At 40.5% G+C, this 18,244-nt stretch overlaps 13 non-coding genes and 22 pseudogenes across 13 annotated transcripts; all 35 read right to left on the reverse strand.

The window, feature by feature from the left end:
• Positions 1–213: 213 nt before the first annotated feature.
• Positions 214–332, reverse strand: LOC128005901 (5S ribosomal RNA). Its single transcript, XR_008178541.1, has one exon. It is a non-coding gene; the product is annotated as a 5S ribosomal RNA (ribosomal RNA).
• A 221-nt stretch (positions 333–553) lies between these two features.
• On the reverse strand, positions 554–672 carry LOC128004884 (5S ribosomal RNA). Its single transcript, XR_008177558.1, has one exon. It is a non-coding gene; the product is annotated as a 5S ribosomal RNA (ribosomal RNA).
• A 509-nt stretch (positions 673–1,181) lies between these two features.
• Positions 1,182–1,300, reverse strand: LOC128006618 (uncharacterized; annotated as a pseudogene).
• A 374-nt stretch (positions 1,301–1,674) lies between these two features.
• LOC128000255 (5S ribosomal RNA) lies at positions 1,675–1,793 on the reverse strand. The gene has a single exon (XR_008173043.1). It is a non-coding gene; the product is annotated as a 5S ribosomal RNA (ribosomal RNA).
• A 365-nt stretch (positions 1,794–2,158) lies between these two features.
• On the reverse strand, positions 2,159–2,277 carry LOC128004587 (5S ribosomal RNA). Its single transcript, XR_008177274.1, has one exon. It is a non-coding gene; the product is annotated as a 5S ribosomal RNA (ribosomal RNA).
• A 510-nt stretch (positions 2,278–2,787) lies between these two features.
• On the reverse strand, positions 2,788–2,906 carry LOC128005994 (5S ribosomal RNA). The gene has a single exon (XR_008178629.1). It is a non-coding gene; the product is annotated as a 5S ribosomal RNA (ribosomal RNA).
• A 221-nt stretch (positions 2,907–3,127) lies between these two features.
• On the reverse strand, positions 3,128–3,246 carry LOC128007110 (uncharacterized; annotated as a pseudogene).
• A 506-nt stretch (positions 3,247–3,752) lies between these two features.
• On the reverse strand, positions 3,753–3,871 carry LOC128006936 (uncharacterized; annotated as a pseudogene).
• A 375-nt stretch (positions 3,872–4,246) lies between these two features.
• Positions 4,247–4,365, reverse strand: LOC128006938 (uncharacterized; annotated as a pseudogene).
• A 505-nt stretch (positions 4,366–4,870) lies between these two features.
• On the reverse strand, positions 4,871–4,989 carry LOC128005995 (5S ribosomal RNA). The gene has a single exon (XR_008178630.1). It is a non-coding gene; the product is annotated as a 5S ribosomal RNA (ribosomal RNA).
• A 221-nt stretch (positions 4,990–5,210) lies between these two features.
• LOC128007111 (uncharacterized) lies at positions 5,211–5,329 on the reverse strand (annotated as a pseudogene).
• Positions 5,330–5,833: 504 nt separating this feature from the next.
• Positions 5,834–5,952, reverse strand: LOC128007047 (uncharacterized; annotated as a pseudogene).
• Positions 5,953–6,458: 506 nt separating this feature from the next.
• Positions 6,459–6,577, reverse strand: LOC128005996 (5S ribosomal RNA). The gene has a single exon (XR_008178631.1). It is a non-coding gene; the product is annotated as a 5S ribosomal RNA (ribosomal RNA).
• Positions 6,578–6,798: 221 nt separating this feature from the next.
• On the reverse strand, positions 6,799–6,917 carry LOC128007112 (uncharacterized; annotated as a pseudogene).
• A 504-nt stretch (positions 6,918–7,421) lies between these two features.
• Positions 7,422–7,540, reverse strand: LOC128007048 (uncharacterized; annotated as a pseudogene).
• A 666-nt stretch (positions 7,541–8,206) lies between these two features.
• Positions 8,207–8,325, reverse strand: LOC128005997 (5S ribosomal RNA). Its single transcript, XR_008178632.1, has one exon. It is a non-coding gene; the product is annotated as a 5S ribosomal RNA (ribosomal RNA).
• A 221-nt stretch (positions 8,326–8,546) lies between these two features.
• LOC128007114 (uncharacterized) lies at positions 8,547–8,665 on the reverse strand (annotated as a pseudogene).
• A 506-nt stretch (positions 8,666–9,171) lies between these two features.
• LOC128006939 (uncharacterized) lies at positions 9,172–9,290 on the reverse strand (annotated as a pseudogene).
• A 375-nt stretch (positions 9,291–9,665) lies between these two features.
• Positions 9,666–9,784, reverse strand: LOC128006940 (uncharacterized; annotated as a pseudogene).
• Positions 9,785–10,289: 505 nt separating this feature from the next.
• On the reverse strand, positions 10,290–10,408 carry LOC128005998 (5S ribosomal RNA). Its single transcript, XR_008178633.1, has one exon. It is a non-coding gene; the product is annotated as a 5S ribosomal RNA (ribosomal RNA).
• A 221-nt stretch (positions 10,409–10,629) lies between these two features.
• Positions 10,630–10,748, reverse strand: LOC128007115 (uncharacterized; annotated as a pseudogene).
• A 504-nt stretch (positions 10,749–11,252) lies between these two features.
• Positions 11,253–11,371, reverse strand: LOC128007049 (uncharacterized; annotated as a pseudogene).
• A 506-nt stretch (positions 11,372–11,877) lies between these two features.
• Positions 11,878–11,996, reverse strand: LOC128006000 (5S ribosomal RNA). Its single transcript, XR_008178635.1, has one exon. It is a non-coding gene; the product is annotated as a 5S ribosomal RNA (ribosomal RNA).
• Positions 11,997–12,217: 221 nt separating this feature from the next.
• On the reverse strand, positions 12,218–12,336 carry LOC128007116 (uncharacterized; annotated as a pseudogene).
• A 505-nt stretch (positions 12,337–12,841) lies between these two features.
• Positions 12,842–12,960, reverse strand: LOC128007050 (uncharacterized; annotated as a pseudogene).
• Positions 12,961–13,336: 376 nt separating this feature from the next.
• LOC128006941 (uncharacterized) lies at positions 13,337–13,455 on the reverse strand (annotated as a pseudogene).
• Positions 13,456–13,960: 505 nt separating this feature from the next.
• LOC128006001 (5S ribosomal RNA) lies at positions 13,961–14,079 on the reverse strand. The gene has a single exon (XR_008178636.1). It is a non-coding gene; the product is annotated as a 5S ribosomal RNA (ribosomal RNA).
• A 221-nt stretch (positions 14,080–14,300) lies between these two features.
• On the reverse strand, positions 14,301–14,419 carry LOC128007195 (uncharacterized; annotated as a pseudogene).
• Positions 14,420–14,926: 507 nt separating this feature from the next.
• On the reverse strand, positions 14,927–15,045 carry LOC128006942 (uncharacterized; annotated as a pseudogene).
• A 378-nt stretch (positions 15,046–15,423) lies between these two features.
• On the reverse strand, positions 15,424–15,542 carry LOC128006724 (uncharacterized; annotated as a pseudogene).
• Positions 15,543–16,058: 516 nt separating this feature from the next.
• Positions 16,059–16,177, reverse strand: LOC128006002 (5S ribosomal RNA). Its single transcript, XR_008178637.1, has one exon. It is a non-coding gene; the product is annotated as a 5S ribosomal RNA (ribosomal RNA).
• A 221-nt stretch (positions 16,178–16,398) lies between these two features.
• On the reverse strand, positions 16,399–16,517 carry LOC128007307 (uncharacterized; annotated as a pseudogene).
• A 508-nt stretch (positions 16,518–17,025) lies between these two features.
• LOC128006943 (uncharacterized) lies at positions 17,026–17,144 on the reverse strand (annotated as a pseudogene).
• Positions 17,145–17,510: 366 nt separating this feature from the next.
• Positions 17,511–17,629, reverse strand: LOC128007000 (uncharacterized; annotated as a pseudogene).
• A 367-nt stretch (positions 17,630–17,996) lies between these two features.
• LOC128003444 (5S ribosomal RNA) lies at positions 17,997–18,115 on the reverse strand. Its single transcript, XR_008176168.1, has one exon. It is a non-coding gene; the product is annotated as a 5S ribosomal RNA (ribosomal RNA).
• Between the last annotated feature and the right edge of the window lie 129 nt (positions 18,116–18,244).

Genomic DNA, 18,244 nt, shown 5'->3' on the forward strand with positions numbered 1-18,244 from the left:
GCTAATATTCAGAGGTCGGGCATTGACTATATTTTTTGGCTAAATTATTATATACTAAGTGAAAAATGTCCAAAAAGCTTACAGCACCTTGTATTCCCAGGAGGTCTCCAATCCAAGTACTAACCAGACCTAAACCTGCTAAGATTCAGAGATCAGGGCTTTGACTCTATTTTTTGGCAAAATTATTATATACTAAGTGAAAAATGTCCAAAAAGCTTACAGCACCTGGTATTCCGAGGCGGTCTCCCATCCAAGTACCAACCAGGCCCAAACCTGCTTAGCTTCCAAGATCAGACGAGATGGGGCATAGCCAGGTTGGTATGACCGTAAGCCAAGACTGCTGCAAAGAGAGGGCTATTTAAAGACCGACCAATCTAATCACCAGTACATTATATAGGTAGGAAAGAAAACCCAAAAGATTAAAGCACCTGGTATTCCCAGGCAGTCTCCCATCCATGTACTAACCAGGCCCAAACCTGCTAAGATTCAGAGATCGGGCATTGACTCTATTATTTGACAAAATTATTATATACTAAGTGAAAAATGTCCAAAAAGTTTACAGCACCTGGTATTCCCATGCGGTCTCCCATCCAAGTACTAACCAGGCCCAAACCTGCTTAGCTTCCGAGATCAGACGAGATGGGGCATAGCCAGGTTGGTATGGCCGTAAGCCAAGACTGCTGCAAAGAGAGGGCTATTTAAAGACCGACCAATCTAATCACCAGTACACTATATAAGTAGGAAAGAAAACCCAAAAGCTTAAAGCACCTGGTATTCCTAGGCAGTCTCTCATTAAAGTACTAACCAGACGTAAACCTGCTAAGATTCAGAGATCGGGTATTGACTTTTTTTTTGTGTTTGTTTTTTTTAATGAAAGATTATTATATAATTCGTGAAATTTTCCAAAAGATTAAAGCACCTGGTATTCCCAGGCAGTCTCCCATCCATGAAGTAAACCATGCCCGAACCTGCTAATATTCAGAGGTCGGGCATTGACTATATTTTTTGGCAAAATTATTCTATACTAAGTGAAAAATGTCCAAAAAGCTTACAGCACCTGGTATTCCCAGGCGGTCTCCAATCCAAGTACTAACCAGACCTAAACCTGCTAAGATTCAGAGATCAGGGCATTGACTCTATTTTTTGGCAAAATTATTATATACTAAGTGAAATATCCAAAAAGCTTACAGCACCTGGTATTCCGAGGCGGTCTCCCATCCAAGTACCAACCAGGCCCAAACGTGCTTAGCTTCCGAGATCAGACGAGATGGGGCATAGCCAGGTTGGTATGACCGTAAGCCAAGACTGCTGCAAAGAGAGGGCTATTTAAAGACCGACCAATCTAATCACCAGTACATTATATAAGTAGGAAAGAAAACCCAAAACCTTAAAACACCTGGTATTCCTAGGCAGTCTCTCATCAAAGTACTAACCAGACCTAAACCTGCTAAGATTCAGAGATCGGGCATTGACTTTTTTTTTTGTGTTTGTTTTTTTTAATGAAAGATTATTATATAATTCGTGAAATTTTCCAAAAGATTAAAGCACCTGGTATTCCCAGGCAGTCTCCCATCCATGAAGTAAACCATGCCCGAACCTGCTAATATTCAGAGTTCGGGCATTGACTATATTTTTTGGCAAAATTATTATATACTAAGTGAAAAATGTCCAAAAAGCTTACAGCACCTGGTATTCCCAGGCGGTCTCCCATCCAAGTACTAACCAGGCCAAAACCTGCTTAGCTTCCGAGATCAGACGAGATCGGGCATAGCCAGGTTGGTATGGCCGTAAGCGAAGACTGCTGCAAAGAGAGGACTATTTAAAGACCAGCCAATCTAATCGCCAGTACATTATATAAGTAGGAAAGAAAACCCAAAAGCTTAAAGCACCTGGTATTCCTAGGCAGTCTCTCATCAAAGTACTAACCAGACCTAAACATGCTAAGATTCAGAGATCGGGCATTGACTTTTTTTTTTTTTTTTTAATGAAAGATTATTATATAATTCGTGAAATTTTCCAAAAGATTAAAGCACCTGGTATTCCCAGGCAGTCTCCCATCCATGTACTAACCAGGCCCAAACCTGCTAAGATTCAGAGATCGGGCATTGACTGTATTATTTGACAAAATAATTATATACTAAGTGAAAAATGTCCAAAAAGCTTACAGCACCTGGTATTCCCAGGCGGTCTCCCATCCAAGTACTAACCAGGCCCAAACCTGCTTAGCTTCCGAGATCAGACGAGTTGGGGCATAGCCAGGTTGGTATGGCCGTAAGCGAAGACTGCTGCAAAGAGAGGGCTATTTAAAGACCAGCCAATCTAATCGCCAGTACATTATATAAGTAGGAAAGAAAACCCAAAAGCTTAAAGCACCTGGTATTCCTAGGCAGTCTCTCATCAAAGTACTAACCAGACCTAAACCTGCTAAGATTCAGAGATCGGGCATTGACTTTTTTTTTTTTTTTTTTTTTTTAATGAAAGATTATTATATAATTCGTAAAAGTTTCCAAAAGATTAAAGCACCTGGTATTCCCAGGCAGTCTCCCATCCATGAAGTAAACCATGCCCGAACCTGCTAATATTCAGAGGTCGGGCATTGACTATATTTTTTGGTAAAATTATTATATACTAAGTGAAAAATGTCCAAAAAGCTTACAGCGCCTGGTATTCCGAGGCGGTCTCCCATCCAAGTACTAACCAGACCTAAACCTGCTAAGATTCAGAGATCAGGGCATTGACTCTATTTTTTGGCAAAATTATTATATACTAAGTGAAAAATGTCCAAAAAGCTTACAGCACCTGGTATTCCGAGGCGGTCTCCCATCCAAGTACCAACCAGGCCCAAACCTGCTTAGCTTCCGAGATCAGACGAGATGGGGCATAGCCAGGTTGGTATGACCGTAAGCCAAGACTGCTGCAAAGAGAGGGCTATTTAAAGACCGACCAATCTAATCACAAGTACATTATATAAGTAGGAAAGAAAACCCGAAAGCTTAAAGCACCTGGTATTCCTAGGCAGTCTCTCATCAAAGTACTAACCAGACCTAAACCTGCTAAGATTAAGAGATCGGGCATTGACTCTATTTTTTGGCAAAATTATTATATACTAAGTGAAAAATTTCCAAAAAGCTTACAGCACCTGTTATTCCGAGGCGGTCTACCATCCAAGTACCAACCAGGCCCAAACCTGCTTAGCTTCCGAGATCAGACGAGATGGGGCATAGCCAGGTTGGTATGAACGTAAGCAAAGACTGCTGCAAAGAGAGGGCTATTTAAAGACCGACCAATCTAATCACCAGTACATTATATAAGTAGGAAAGAAAACCCAAAATCTTAAACCACCTGGTATTCCTAGGCAGTCTCTCATCAAAGTACTAACCAGACCTAAACCTGCTAAGATTCAGAGATCGGGCATTGACTTTTTTTTTTTTTTTTTTTAATGAAAGATTATTATATAATTTGTGAAATTTTCCAAAAGATTAAAGCACCTGATATTCCCAGGCAGTCTCTCATCCATGAAGTAAACCATGCCCGAACCTGCTAATATTCAGAGGTCGGGGATTGACTATATTTTTTGGCAAAATTATTATATACTAAGTGAAAAATGTCCAAAAAGCTTACAGCACCTGGTATTCCCAGGCGGTCTCCAATCCAAGTACTAACCAGACCTAAACCTGCTAAGATTCAGAGATCAGGGCATTGACTCTATTTTTTGGCAAAATTATTATATACTAAGTGAAAAATGTCCAAAAAGCTTACAGCACCTGTTATTCCGAGGCGGTCTCCCATCCCAGTACCAACAAGGCCCAAACCTGCTTAGCTTCCGAGATCAGACGAGATGGGGCATAGCCAGGTTGGTATGACCGTAAGCCAAGACTGCTGCAAAGAGAGGGCTATTTAAAGACCGACCAATCTAATCACCAGTACATTATATAGGTAGGAAAGAAAACCCAAAAGCTTAAAGCACCTGGTATTCCTAGGCAGTCTCTCATCAAAGTACTAACCATACCTAAACCTGCTAAGATTCAGAGATCGGGCATTGACTTTTTTTTTTTTTTTTTTTTTTTTTTAATGAAAGATTATTATATAATTCGTGAAATTTTCCAAAAGATTAAAGCACCTGGTATTCCCAGGCAGTCTCCCATCCATGAAGTAAACCATGCCCGAACCTGCTAATATTCAGAGGTCGGGCATTGACTATATTTTTTGGCAAAATGATTATATACTAAGTGAAAAATGTCCAAAAAGCTTACAGCACCTGTTATTCCGAGGCGGTCTCCCATCCCAGTACCAACAAGGCCCAAACCTGCTTAGCTTCCGAGATCAGACGAGATGGGGCATAGCCAGGTTGGTATGACCGTAAGCCAAGACTGCTGCAAAGAGAGGGCTATTTAAAGACCGACCAATCTAATCACCAGTACATTATATAGGTAGGAAAGAAAACCCAAAAGCTTAAAGCACCTGGTATTCCTAGGCAGTCTCTCATCAAAGTACTAACCAGACCTAAACCTGCTAAGATTCAGAGATCGGGCATTGACTTTTTTTTTTTTTTTTTTAATGAAAGATTATTATATAATTCGTAAAATTTTCCAAAAGATTAAAGCACCTGGTATTCCCAGGCAGTCTCCCATCCATGAAGTAAACCATGCCCGAACCTGCTAATATTCAGAGGTCGGGCATTGACTATATTTTTTGGTAAAATTATTATATACTAAGTGAAAAATGTCCAAAAAGCTTACAGCGCCTGGTATTCCGAGGCGGTCTCCCATCCAAGTACTAACCAGACCTAAACCTGCTAAGATTCAGAGATCAGGGCATTGACTCTATTTTTTGGCAAAATTATTATATACTAAGTGAAAAATGTCCAAAAAGCTTACAGCACCTGGTATTCCGAGGCGGTCTCCCATCCAAGTACCAACCAGGCCCAAACCTGCTTAGCTTCCGAGATCAGACGAGATGGGGCATAGCCAGGTTGGTATGACCGTAAGCCAAGACTGCTGCAAAGAGAGGGCTATTTAAAGACCGACCAATCTAATCACAAGTACATTATATAAGAAGGAAAGAAAACCCGAAAGCTTAAAGCACCTGGTATTCCTAGGCAGTCTCTCATCAAAGTACTAACCAGACCTAAACCTGCTAAGATTAAGAGATCGGGCATTGACTCTATTTTTTGGCAAAATTATTATATACTAAGTGAAAAATTTCCAAAAAGCTTACAGCACCTGTTATTCCGAGGCGGTCTACCATCCAAGTACCAACCAGGCCCAAACCTGCTTAGCTTCCGAGATCAGACGAGATGGGGCATAGCCAGGTTGGTATGAACGTAAGCAAAGACTGCTGCAAAGAGAGGGCTATTTAAAGACCGACCAATCTAATCACCAGTACATTATATAAGTAGGAAAGAAAACCCAAAATCTTAAACCACCTGGTATTCCTAGGCAGTCTCTCATCAAAGTACTAACCAGACCTAAACCTGCTAAGATTCAGAGATCGGGCATTGACTTTTTTTTTTTTTTTTTAATGAAAGATTATTATATAATTTGTGAAATTTTCCAAAAGATTAAAGCACCTGGTATTCCCAGGCAGTCTCCCATCCATGAAGTAAACCATGCCCGAACCTGCTAATATTCAGAGGTCGGGCATTGACTATATTTTTTGGCAAAATTATTATATACTAAGTGAAAAATGTCCAAAAAGCTTACAGCACCTGGTATTCCCAGGCGGTCTCCAATCCAAGTACTAACCAGACCTAAACCTGCTAAGATTCAGAGATCAGGGCTTTGACTCTATTTTTTGGCAAAATGATTATATACTAAGTGAAAAATGTCCAAAAAGCTTACAGCACCTGTTATTCCGAGGCGGTCTCCCATCCCGGTACCAACAAGGCCCAAACCTGCTTAGCTTCCGAGATCAGACGAGATGGGGCATAGCCAGGTTGGTATGACCGTAAGCCAAGACTGCTGCAAAGAGAGGGCTATTTAAAGACCGACCAATCTAATCACCAGTACATTATATAGGTAGGAAAGAAAACCCAAAAGCTTAAAGCACCTGGTATTCCTAGGCAGTCTCTCATCAAAGTACTAACCAGACCTAAACCTGCTAAGATTCAGAGATCGGGCATTGACTTTTTTTTTTTTTTTTTTTAATGAAAGATTATTATATAATTCGTAAAATTTTCCAAAAGATTAAAGCACCTGGTATTCCCAGGCAGTCTCCCATCCATGAAGTAAACCATGCCCGAACCTGCTAATATTCAGAGGTCGGGCATTGACTATATTTTTTGGTAAAATTATTATATACTAAGTGAAAAATGTCCAAAAAGCTTACAGCGCCTGGTATTCCGAGGCGGTCTCCCATCCAAGTACTAACCAGACCTAAACCTGCTAAGATTCAGAGATCAGGGCATTGACTCTATTTTTTGGCAAAATTATTATATACTAAGTGAAAAATGTCCAAAAAGCTTACAGCACCTGGTATTCCGAGGCGGTCTCCCATCCAAGTACCAACCAGGCCCAAACCTGCTTAGCTTCCGAGATCAGACGAGATGGGGCATAGCCAGGTTGGTATGACCGTAAGCCAAGACTGCTGCAAAGAGAGGGCTATTTAAAGACCGACCAATCTAATCACAAGTACATTATATAAGAAGGAAAGAAAACCCGAAAGCTTAAAGCACCTGGTATTCCTAGGCAGTCTCTCATCAAAGTACTAACCAGACCTAAACCTGCTAAGATTAAGAGATCGGGCATTGACTCTATTTTTTGGCAAAATTATTATATACTAAGTGAAAAATTTCCAAAAAGCTTACAGCACCTGTTATTCCGAGGCGGTCTACCATCCAAGTACCAACCAGGCCCAAACCTGCTTAGCTTCCGAGATCAGACGAGATGGGGCATAGCCAGGTTGGTATGAACGTAAGCAAAGACTGCTGCAAAGAGAGGGCTATTTAAAGACCGACCAATCTAATCACCAGTACATTATATAAGTAGGAAAGAAAACCCAAAATCTTAAACCACCTGGTATTCCTAGGCAGTCTCTCATCAAAGTACTAACCAGACCTAAACCTGCTAAGATTCAGAGATCGGGCATTGACTTTTTTTTTTTTTTTTTAATGAAAGATTATTATATAATTTGTGAAATTTTCCAAAAGATTAAAGCACCTGGTATTCCCAGGCAGTCTCCCATCCATGAAGTAAACCATGCCCGAACCTGCTAATATTCAGAGGTCGGGCATTGACTATATTTTTTGGCAAAATTATTATATACTAAGTGAAAAATGTCCAAAAAGCTTACAGCACCTGGTATTCCCAGGCGGTCTCCAATCCAAGTACTAACCAGACCTAAACCTGCTAAGATTCAGAGATCAGGGCTTTGACTCTATTTTTTGGCAAAATGATTATATACTAAGTGAAAAATGTCCAAAAAGCTTACAGCACCTGTTATTCCGAGGCGGTCTCCCATCCCGGTACCAACAAGGCCCAAACCTGCTTAGCTTCCGAGATCAGACGAGATGGGGCATAGCCAGGTTGGTATGACCGTAAGCCAAGACTGCTGCAAAGAGAGGGCTATTTAAAGACCGACCAATCTAATCACCAGTACATTATATAGGTAGGAAAGAAAACCCAAAAGCTTAAAGCACCTGGTATTCCTAGGCAGTCTCTCATCAAAGTACTAACCATACCTAAACCTGCTAAGATTCAGAGATCGGGCATTGACTTTTTTTTTTTTTTTTTTTTTTTTTTTAATGAAAGATTATTATATAATTCGTGAAATTTTCCAAAAGATTAAAGCACCTGGTATTCCCAGGCAGTCTCCCATCCATGAAGTAAACCATGCCCGAACCTGCTAATATTCAGAGGTCGGGCATTGACTATATTTTTTTTTTTTTTTTTTTTAATGAAAGATTATTATATAATTCGTAAAAGTTTCCAAAAGATTAAAGCACCTGGTATTCCCAGGCAGTCTCCCATCCATGAAGTAAACCATGCCCGAACCTGCTAATATTCAGAGGTCGGGCATTGACTATATTTTTTGGTAAAATTATTATATACTAAGTGAAAAATGTCCAAAAAGCTTACAGCGCCTGGTATTCCGAGGCGGTCTCCCATCCAAGTACTAACCAGACCTAAACCTGCTAAGATTCAGAGATCAGGGCATTGACTCTATTTTTTGGCAAAATTATTATATACTAAGTGAAAAATGTCCAAAAAGCTTACAGCACCTGGTATTCCGAGGCGGTCTCCCATCCAAGTACCAACCAGGCCCAAACCTGCTTAGCTTCCGAGATCAGACGAGATGGGGCATAGCCAGGTTGGTATGACCGTAAGCCAAGACTGCTGCAAAGAGAGGGCTATTTAAAGACCGACCAATCTAATCACAAGTACATTATATAAGTAGGAAAGAAAACCCGAAAGCTTAAAGCACCTGGTATTCCTAGGCAGTCTCTCATCAAAGTACTAACCAGACCTAAACCTGCTAAGATTAAGAGATCGGGCATTGACTCTATTTTTTGGCAAAATTATTATATACTAAGTGAAAAATTTCCAAAAAGCTTACAGCACCTGTTATTCCGAGGCGGTCTACCATCCAAGTACCAACCAGGCCCAAACCTGCTTAGCTTCCGAGATCAGACGAGATGGGGCATAGCCAGGTTGGTATGAACGTAAGCAAAGACTGCTGCAAAGAGAGGGCTATTTAAAGACCGACCAATCTAATCACCAGTACATTATATAAGTAGGAAAGAAAACCCAAAATCTTAAACCACCTGGTATTCCTAGGCAGTCTCTCATCAAAGTACTAACCAGACCTAAACCTGCTAAGATTCAGAGATCGGGCATTGACTTTTTTTTTTTTTTTTTTTAATGAAAGATTATTATATAATTTGTGAAATTTTCCAAAAGATTAAAGCACCTGATATTCCCAGGCAGTCTCTCATCCATGAAGTAAACCATGCCCGAACCTGCTAATATTCAGAGGTCGGGGATTGACTATATTTTTTGGCAAAATTATTATATACTAAGTGAAAAATGTCCAAAAAGCTTACAGCACCTGGTATTCCCAGGCGGTCTCCAATCCAAGTACTAACCAGACCTAAACCTGCTAAGATTCAGAGATCAGGGCATTGACTCTATTTTTTGGCAAAATTATTATATACTAAGTGAAAAATGTCCAAAAAGCTTACAGCACCTGTTATTCCGAGGCGGTCTCCCATCCCAGTACCAACAAGGCCCAAACCTGCTTAGCTTCCGAGATCAGACGAGATGGGGCATAGCCAGGTTGGTATGACCGTAAGCCAAGACTGCTGCAAAGAGAGGGCTATTTAAAGACCGACCAATCTAATCACCAGTACATTATATAGGTAGGAAAGAAAACCCAAAAGCTTAAAGCACCTGGTATTCCTAGGCAGTCTCTCATCAAAGTACTAACCATACCTAAACCTGCTAAGATTCAGAGATCGGGCATTGACTTTTTTTTTTTTTTTTTTTTTTTTTTAATGAAAGATTATTATATAATTCGTGAAATTTTCCAAAAGATTAAAGCACCTGGTATTCCCAGGCAGTCTCCCATCCATGAAGTAAACCATGCCCGAACCTGCTAATATTCAGAGGTCGGGCATTGACTATATTTTTTGGCAAAATGATTATATACTAAGTGAAAAATGTCCAAAAAGCTTACAGCACCTGTTATTCCGAGGCGGTCTCCCATCCCAGTACCAACAAGGCCCAAACCTGCTTAGCTTCCGAGATCAGACGAGATGGGGCATAGCCAGGTTGGTATGACCGTAAGCCAAGACTGCTGCAAAGAGAGGGCTATTTAAAGACCGACCAATCTAATCACCAGTACATTATATAGGTAGGAAAGAAAACCCAAAAGCTTAAAGCACCTGGTATTCCTAGGCAGTCTCTCATCAAAGTACTAACCAGACCTAAACCTGCTAAGATTCAGAGATCGGGCATTGACTTTTTTTTTTTTTTTTTTAATGAAAGATTATTATATAATTCGTAAAATTTTCCAAAAGATTAAAGCACCTGGTATTCCCAGGCAGTCTCCCATCCATGAAGTAAACCATGCCCGAACCTGCTAATATTCAGAGGTCGGGCATTGACTATATTTTTTGGTAAAATTATTATATACTAAGTGAAAAATGTCCAAAAAGCTTACAGCGCCTGGTATTCCGAGGCGGTCTCCCATCCAAGTACTAACCAGACCTAAACCTGCTAAGATTCAGAGATCAGGGCATTGACTCTATTTTTTGGCAAAATTATTATATACTAAGTGAAAAATGTCCAAAAAGCTTACAGCACCTGGTATTCCGAGGCGGTCTCCCATCCAAGTACCAACCAGGCCCAAACCTGCTTAGCTTCCGAGATCAGACGAGATGGGGCATAGCCAGGTTGGTATGACCGTAAGCCAAGACTGCTGCAAAGAGAGGGCTATTTAAAGACCGACCAATCTAATCACAAGTACATTATATAAGAAGGAAAGAAAACCCGAAAGCTTAAAGCACCTGGTATTCCTAGGCAGTCTCTCATCAAAGTACTAACCAGACCTAAACCTGCTAAGATTAAGAGATCGGGCATTGACTCTATTTTTTGGCAAAATTATTATATACTAAGTGAAAAATTTCCAAAAAGCTTACAGCACCTGTTATTCCGAGGCGGTCTACCATCCAAGTACCAACCAGGCCCAAACCTGCTTAGCTTCCGAGATCAGACGAGATGGGGCATAGCCAGGTTGGTATGAACGTAAGCAAAGACTGCTGCAAAGAGAGGGCTATTTAAAGACCGACCAATCTAATCACCAGTACATTATATAAGTAGGAAAGAAAACCCAAAATCTTAAACCACCTGGTATTCCTAGGCAGTCTCTCATCAAAGTACTAACCAGACCTAAACCTGCTAAGATTCAGAGATCGGGCATTGACTTTTTTTTTTTTTTTTTAATGAAAGATTATTATATAATTTGTGAAATTTTCCAAAAGATTAAAGCACCTGGTATTCCCAGGCAGTCTCCCATCCATGAAGTAAACCATGCCCGAACCTGCTAATATTCAGAGGTCGGGCATTGACTATATTTTTTGGCAAAATTATTATATACTAAGTGAAAAATGTCCAAAAAGCTTACAGCACCTGGTATTCCCAGGCGGTCTCCAATCCAAGTACTAACCAGACCTAAACCTGCTAAGATTCAGAGATCAGGGCTTTGACTCTATTTTTTGGCAAAATGATTATATACTAAGTGAAAAATGTCCAAAAAGCTTACAGCACCTGTTATTCCGAGGCGGTCTCCCATCCCGGTACCAACAAGGCCCAAACCTGCTTAGCTTCCGAGATCAGACGAGATGGGGCATAGCCAGGTTGGTATGACCGTAAGCCAAGACTGCTGCAAAGAGAGGGCTATTTAAAGACCGACCAATCTAATCACCAGTACATTATATAGGTAGGAAAGAAAACCCAAAAGCTTAAAGCACCTGGTATTCCTAGGCAGTCTCTCATCAAAGTACTAACCAGACCTAAACCTGCTAAGATTCAGAGATCGGGCATTGACTTTTTTTTTTTTTTTTTTTAATGAAAGATTATTATATAATTCGTAAAATTTTCCAAAAGATTAAAGCACCTGGTATTCCCAGGCAGTCTCCCATCCATGAAGTAAACCATGCCCGAACCTGCTAATATTCAGAGGTCGGGCATTGACTATATTTTTTGGTAAAATTATTATATACTAAGTGAAAAATGTCCAAAAAGCTTACAGCGCCTGGTATTCCGAGGCGGTCTCCCATCCAAGTACTAACCAGACCTAAACCTGCTAAGATTCAGAGATCAGGGCATTGACTCTATTTTTTGGCAAAATTATTATATACTAAGTGAAAAATGTCCAAAAAGCTTACAGCACCTGGTATTCCGAGGCGGTCTCCCATCCAAGTACCAACCAGGCCCAAACCTGCTTAGCTTCCGAGATCAGACGAGATGGGGCATAGCCAGGTTGGTATGACCGTAAGCCAAGACTGCTGCAAAGAGAGGGCTATTTAAAGACCGACCAATCTAATCACAAGTACATTATATAAGAAGGAAAGAAAACCCGAAAGCTTAAAGCACCTGGTATTCCTAGGCAGTCTCTCATCAAAGTACTAACCAGACCTAAACCTGCTAAGATTAAGAGATCGGGCATTGACTCTATTTTTTGGCAAAATTATTATATACTAAGTGAAAAATTTCCAAAAAGCTTACAGCACCTGTTATTCCGAGGCGGTCTACCATCCAAGTACCAACCAGGCCCAAACCTGCTTAGCTTCCGAGATCAGACGAGATGGGGCATAGCCAGGTTGGTATGAACGTAAGCAAAGACTGCTGCAAAGAGAGGGCTATTTAAAGACCGACCAATCTAATCACCAGTACATTATATAAGTAGGAAAGAAAACCCAAAATCTTAAACCACCTGGTATTCCTAGGCAGTCTCTCATCAAAGTACTAACCAGACCTAAACCTGCTAAGATTCAGAGATCGGGCATTGACTTTTTTTTTTTTTTTTTTAATGAAAGATTATTATATAATTTGTGAAATTTTCCAAAAGATTAAAGCACCTGGTATTCCCAGGCAGTCTCCCATCCATGAAGTAAACCATGCCCGAACCTGCTAATATTCAGAGGTCGGGCATTGACTATATTTTTTGGCAAAATTATTATATACTAAGTGAAAAATGTCCAAAAAGCTTACAGCACCTGGTATTCCCAGGCGGTCTCCAATCCAAGTACTAACCAGACCTAAACCTGCTAAGATTCAGAGATCAGGGCTTTGACTCTATTTTTTGGCAAAATGATTATATACTAAGTGAAAAATGTCCAAAAAGCTTACAGCACCTGTTATTCCGAGGCGGTCTCCCATCCCGGTACCAACAAGGCCCAAACCTGCTTAGCTTCCGAGATCAGACGAGATGGGGCATAGCCAGGTTGGTATGACCGTAAGCCAAGACTGCTGCAAAGAGAGGGCTATTTAAAGACCGACCAATCTAATCACCAGTACATTATATAGGTAGGAAAGAAAACCCAAAAGCTTAAAGCACCTGGTATTCCTAGGCAGTCTCTCATCAAAGTACTAACCATACCTAAACCTGCTAAGATTCAGAGATCGGGCATTGACTTTTTTTTTTTTTTTTTTTTTTTTTTTAATGAAAGATTATTATATAATTCGTGAAATTTTCCAAAAGATTAAAGCACCTGGTATTCCCAGGCAGTCTCCCATCCATGAAGTAAACCATGCCCGAACCTGCTAATATTCAGAGGTCGGGCATTGACTATATTTTTTGGCAAAATGATTATATACTAAGTGAAAAATGTCCAAAAAGCTTACAGCACCTGTTATTCCGAGGCGGTCTCCCATCCCAGTACCAACAAGGCCCAAACCTGCTTAGCTTCCGAGATCAGACGAGATGGGGCATAGCCAGGTTGGTATGACCGTAAGCCAAGACTGCTGCAAAGAGAGGGCTATTCAAAGACAGACCAATCTAATCACCAGTACATTATATAGGTAGGAAAGAAAACCCAAAAGCTTAAAGCACCTGGTATTCCTAGGCAGTCTCTCATCAAAGTACTAACCAGACCTAAACCTGCTAAGATTCAGAGATCGGGCATTGACTTTTTTTTTTTTTTTTTTAATGAAAGATTATTATATAATTCGTAAAATTTTCCAAAAGATTAAAGCACCTGGTATTCCCAGGCAGTCTCCCATCCATGAAGTAAACCATGCCCGAACCTGCTAATATTCAGAGGTCGGGCATTGACTATATTTTTTGGTAAAATTATTATATACTAAGTGAAAAATGTCCAAAAAGCTTACAGCGCCTGGTATTCCGAGGCGGTCTCCCATCCAAGTACTAACCAGACCTAAACCTGCTAAGATTCAGAGATCAGGGCATTGACTCTATTTTTTGGCAAAATTATTATATACTAAGTGAAAAATGTCCAAAAAGCTTACAGCACCTGGTATTCCGAGGCGGTCTCCCATCCAAGTACCAACCAGGCCCAAACCTGCTTAGCTTCCGAGATCAGACGAGATGGGGCATAGCCAGGTTGGTATGACCGTAAGCCAAGACTGCTGCAAAGAGAGGGCTATTTAAAGACCGACCAATCTAATCACAAGTACATTATATAAGTAGGAAAGAAAACCCGAAAGCTTAAAGCACCTGGTATTCCTAGGCAGTCTCTCATCAAAGTACTAACCAGACCTAAACCTGCTAAGATTAAGAGATCGGGCATTGACTCTATTTTTTGGCAAAATTATTATATACTAAGTGAAAAATTTCCAAAAAGCTTACAGCACCTGTTATTCTGAGGCGGTCTACCATCCAAGTACCAACCAGGCCCAAACCTGCTTAGCTTCCGAGATCAGACGAGATGGGGCATAGCCAGGTTGGTATGAACGTAAGCAAAGACTGCTGCAAAGAGAGGGCTATTTAAAGACCGACCAATCCAATCACCAGTACATTATATAAGTAGGAAAGAAAACCCAAAATCTTAAACCACCTGGTATTCCTAGGCAGTCTCTCATCAAAGTACTAACCAGACCTAAACCTGCTAAGATTCAGAGATCGGGCATTGACTTTTTTTTTTTTTTTTTTTTAATGAAAGATTATTATATAATTTGTGAAATTTTCCAAAAGATTAAAGCACCTGGTATTCCCAGGCAGTCTCCCATCCATGAAGTAAACCATGCCCGAACCTGCTAATATTCAGAGGTCGGGCATTGACTATATTTTTTGGCAAAATTATTATATACTAAGTGAAAAATGTCCAAAAAGCTTACAGCACCTGGTATTCCCAGGCGTTCTCCAATCCAAGTACTAACCAGACCTAAACCTGCTAAGATTCAGAGATCAGGGCTTTGACTCTATTTTTTGGCAAAATGATTATATACTAAGTGAAAAATGTCCAAAAAGCTTACAGCACCTGTTATTCCGAGGCGGTCTCCCATCCCAGTACCAACAAGGCCCAAACCTGCTTAGCTTCCGAGATCAGACGAGATGGGGCATAGCCAGGTTGGTATGACCGTAAGCCAAGACTGCTGCAAAGAGAGGGCTATTTAAAGACCGACCAATCTAATCACCAGTACATTATATAGGTAGGAAAGAAAACCCAAAAGCTTAAAGCACCTGGTATTCCTAGGCAGTCTCTCATCAAAGTACTAACCATACCTAAACCTGCTAAGATTCAGAGATCGGGCATTGACTTTTTTTTTTTTTTTTTTTTTTTTTTTTTAATGAAAGATTATTATATAATTCGTGAAATTTTCCAAAAGATTAAAGCACCTGGTATTCCCAGGCAGTCTCCCATCCATGAAGTAAACCATGCCCGAACCTGCTAATATTCAGAGGTCGGGCATTGACTATATTTTTTGGCAAAATGATTATATACTAAGTGAAAAATGTCCAAAAAGCTTACAGCACCTGGTATTCCGAGGCGGTCTCCCATCCCAGTACCAACAAGGCCCAAACCTGCTTAGCTTCCGAGATCAGACGAGATGGGGCATAGCCAGGTTGGTATGACCGTAAGCCAAGACTGCTGCAAAGAGAGGGCTATTTAAAGACCGACCAATCTAATCACCAGTACATTATATAGGTAGGAAAGAAAACCCAAAAGCTTAAAGCACCTGGTATTCCTAGGCAGTCTCTCATCAAAGTACTAACCAGACCTAAACCTGCTAAGATTCAGAGATCGGGCATTGACTTTTTTTTTTTTTTTTTTTTTTTTTTTTTAATGAAAGATTATTATATAATTCGTAAAATTTTCCAAAAGATTAAAGCACCTGGTATTCCCAGGCAGTCTCCCATCCATGAAGTAAACCATGCCCGAACCTGCTAATATTCAGAGGTCGGGCATTGACTATATTTTTTGGTAAAATTATTATATACTAAGTGAAAAATGTCCAAAAAGCTTACAGCGCCTGGTATTCCGAGGCGGTCTCCCATCCAAGTACTAACCAGACCTAAACCTGCTAAGATTCAGAGATCAGGGCATTGACTCTATTTTTTGGCAAAATTATTATATACAAAGTGAAAAATGTCCAAAAAGCTTACAGCACCTGGTATTCCGAGGCGGTCTCCCATCCAAGTACCAACCAGGCCCAAACCTGCTTAGCTTCCGAGATCAGACGAGATGGGGCATAGCCAGGTTGGTATGACCGTAAGCCAAGACTGCTGCAAAGAGAGGGCTATTTAAAGACCGACCAATCTAATCACAAGTACATTATATAAGTAGGAAAGAAAACCCGAAAGCTTAAAGCACCTGGTATTCCTAGGCAGTCTCTCATCAAAATACTAACCATACCTAAACCTGCTAAGATTAAGAGATCGGGCATTGACTCTATTTTTTGGCCAAATTATTATATACTAAGTGAAAAATTTCCAAAAAGCTTACAGCACCTGTTATTCCGAGGCGGTCTACCATCCAAGTACCAACCAGGCCCAAACCTGCTCAGCTTCCGAGATCAGACGAGATGGGGCATAGCCAGGTTGGTATGAACGTAAGCAAAGACTGCTGCAAAGAGAGGGCTATTTAAAGACCGACCAATCTAATCTCCAGTACATTATATAAGTAGGAAAGAAAACCCAAAATCTTAAACCACCTGGTATTCCTAGGCAGTCTCTCATCAAAGTACTAACCAGACCTAAACCTGCTAAGATTCAGAGATCGGGCATTGACTTTTTTTTTTTTTTTTTTTTTAATGAAAGATTATTATATAATTTGTGAAATTTTCCAAAAGATTAAAGCACCTGGTATTCCCAGGCAGTCTCCCATCCATGAAGTAAACCATGCCCGAACCTGCTAATATTCAGAGGTCGGGCATTGACTATATTTTTTGGCAAAATTATTATATACTAAGTGAAAAATGTCCAAAAAGCTTACAGCACCTGGTATTCCCAGGCGGTCTCCAATCCAAGTACTAACCAGACCTAAACCTGCTAAGATTCAGAGATCAGGGCTTTGACTCTATTTTTTGGCAAAATGATTATATACTAAGTGAAAAATGTCCAAAAAGCTTACAGCACCTGTTATTCCGAGGCGGTCTCCCATCCCAGTACCAACAAGGCCCAAACCTGCTTAGCTTCCGAGATCAGACGAGATGGGGCATAGCCAGGTTGGTATGACCGTAAGCCAAGACTGCTGCAAAGAGAGGGCTATTTAAAGACCGACCAATCTAATCACCAGTACATTATATAGGTAGGAAAGAAAACCCAAAAGCTTAAAGCACCTGGTATTCCTAGGCAGTCTCTCATCAAAGTACTAACCATACCTAAACCTGCTAAGATTCAGAGATCGGGCATTGACTTTTTTTTTTTTTTTTTTATGAAAGATTATTATATAATTCGTGAAATTTTCCGAAAGATTAAAGCACCTGGTATTCCCAGGCAGTCTCCCATCCATGAAGTAAACCATGCCCGAAACTGCTAATATTCAGAGGTCGGGCATTGACTATATTTTTTGGCAAAATGATTATATACTAAGTGAAAAATGTCCAAAAAGCTTACAGCACCTGTTATTCCGAGGCGGTCTCCCATCCAAGTACCAACAAGGCCCAAACCTGCTTAGCTTCCGAGATCAGACGAGATGGGGCATAGCCAGGTTGGTATGACCGTAAGCCAAGACTGCTGCAAAGAGAGGGCTATTTAAAGACCGACCAATCTAATCACCAGTACATTATATAGGTAGGAAAGAAAACCCAAAAGCTTAAAGCACCTGGTATTCCTAGGCAGTCTCTCATCAAAGTACTAACCAGACCTAAACCTGCTAAGATTCAGAGATCGGGCATTGACTCTTTTTTTTTTTTTTTTTAATGAAAGATTATTATATAATTCGTGAAATTTTCCAAAAGATTAAAGCACCTGGTATTCCCAGGCAGTCTCCCATCCATGTACTAACCAGGCCAAAACCTGCTAAGATTCAGAGATCGGGCATTGACTCTATTATTTGACAAAATAATTATATACTAAGTGAAAAATGTCCAAAAAGCTTACAGCACCTGGTATTCCCAGGCGGTCTCCCATCCAAGTACTAACCAGGCCCAAACCTGCTTAGCTTCCGAGATCAGACGAGATGGGGCATAGCCAGGTTGGTATGACCGTAAGCCAAGACTGCTGCAAAGAGAGGGCTATTTAAAGACCGACCAATCTAATCACAAGTACATTATATAAGTAGGAAAGAAAACCCGAAAGCTTAAAGCACCTGGTATTCCTAGGCAGTCTCTCATCAAAATAC

The sequence above is a fragment of the Carassius gibelio genome, chromosome B22, assembly GCF_023724105.1.
Source record: "Carassius gibelio isolate Cgi1373 ecotype wild population from Czech Republic chromosome B22, carGib1.2-hapl.c, whole genome shotgun sequence".
NCBI classification, from domain to species: Eukaryota; Metazoa; Chordata; class Actinopteri; order Cypriniformes; family Cyprinidae; genus Carassius; species Carassius gibelio.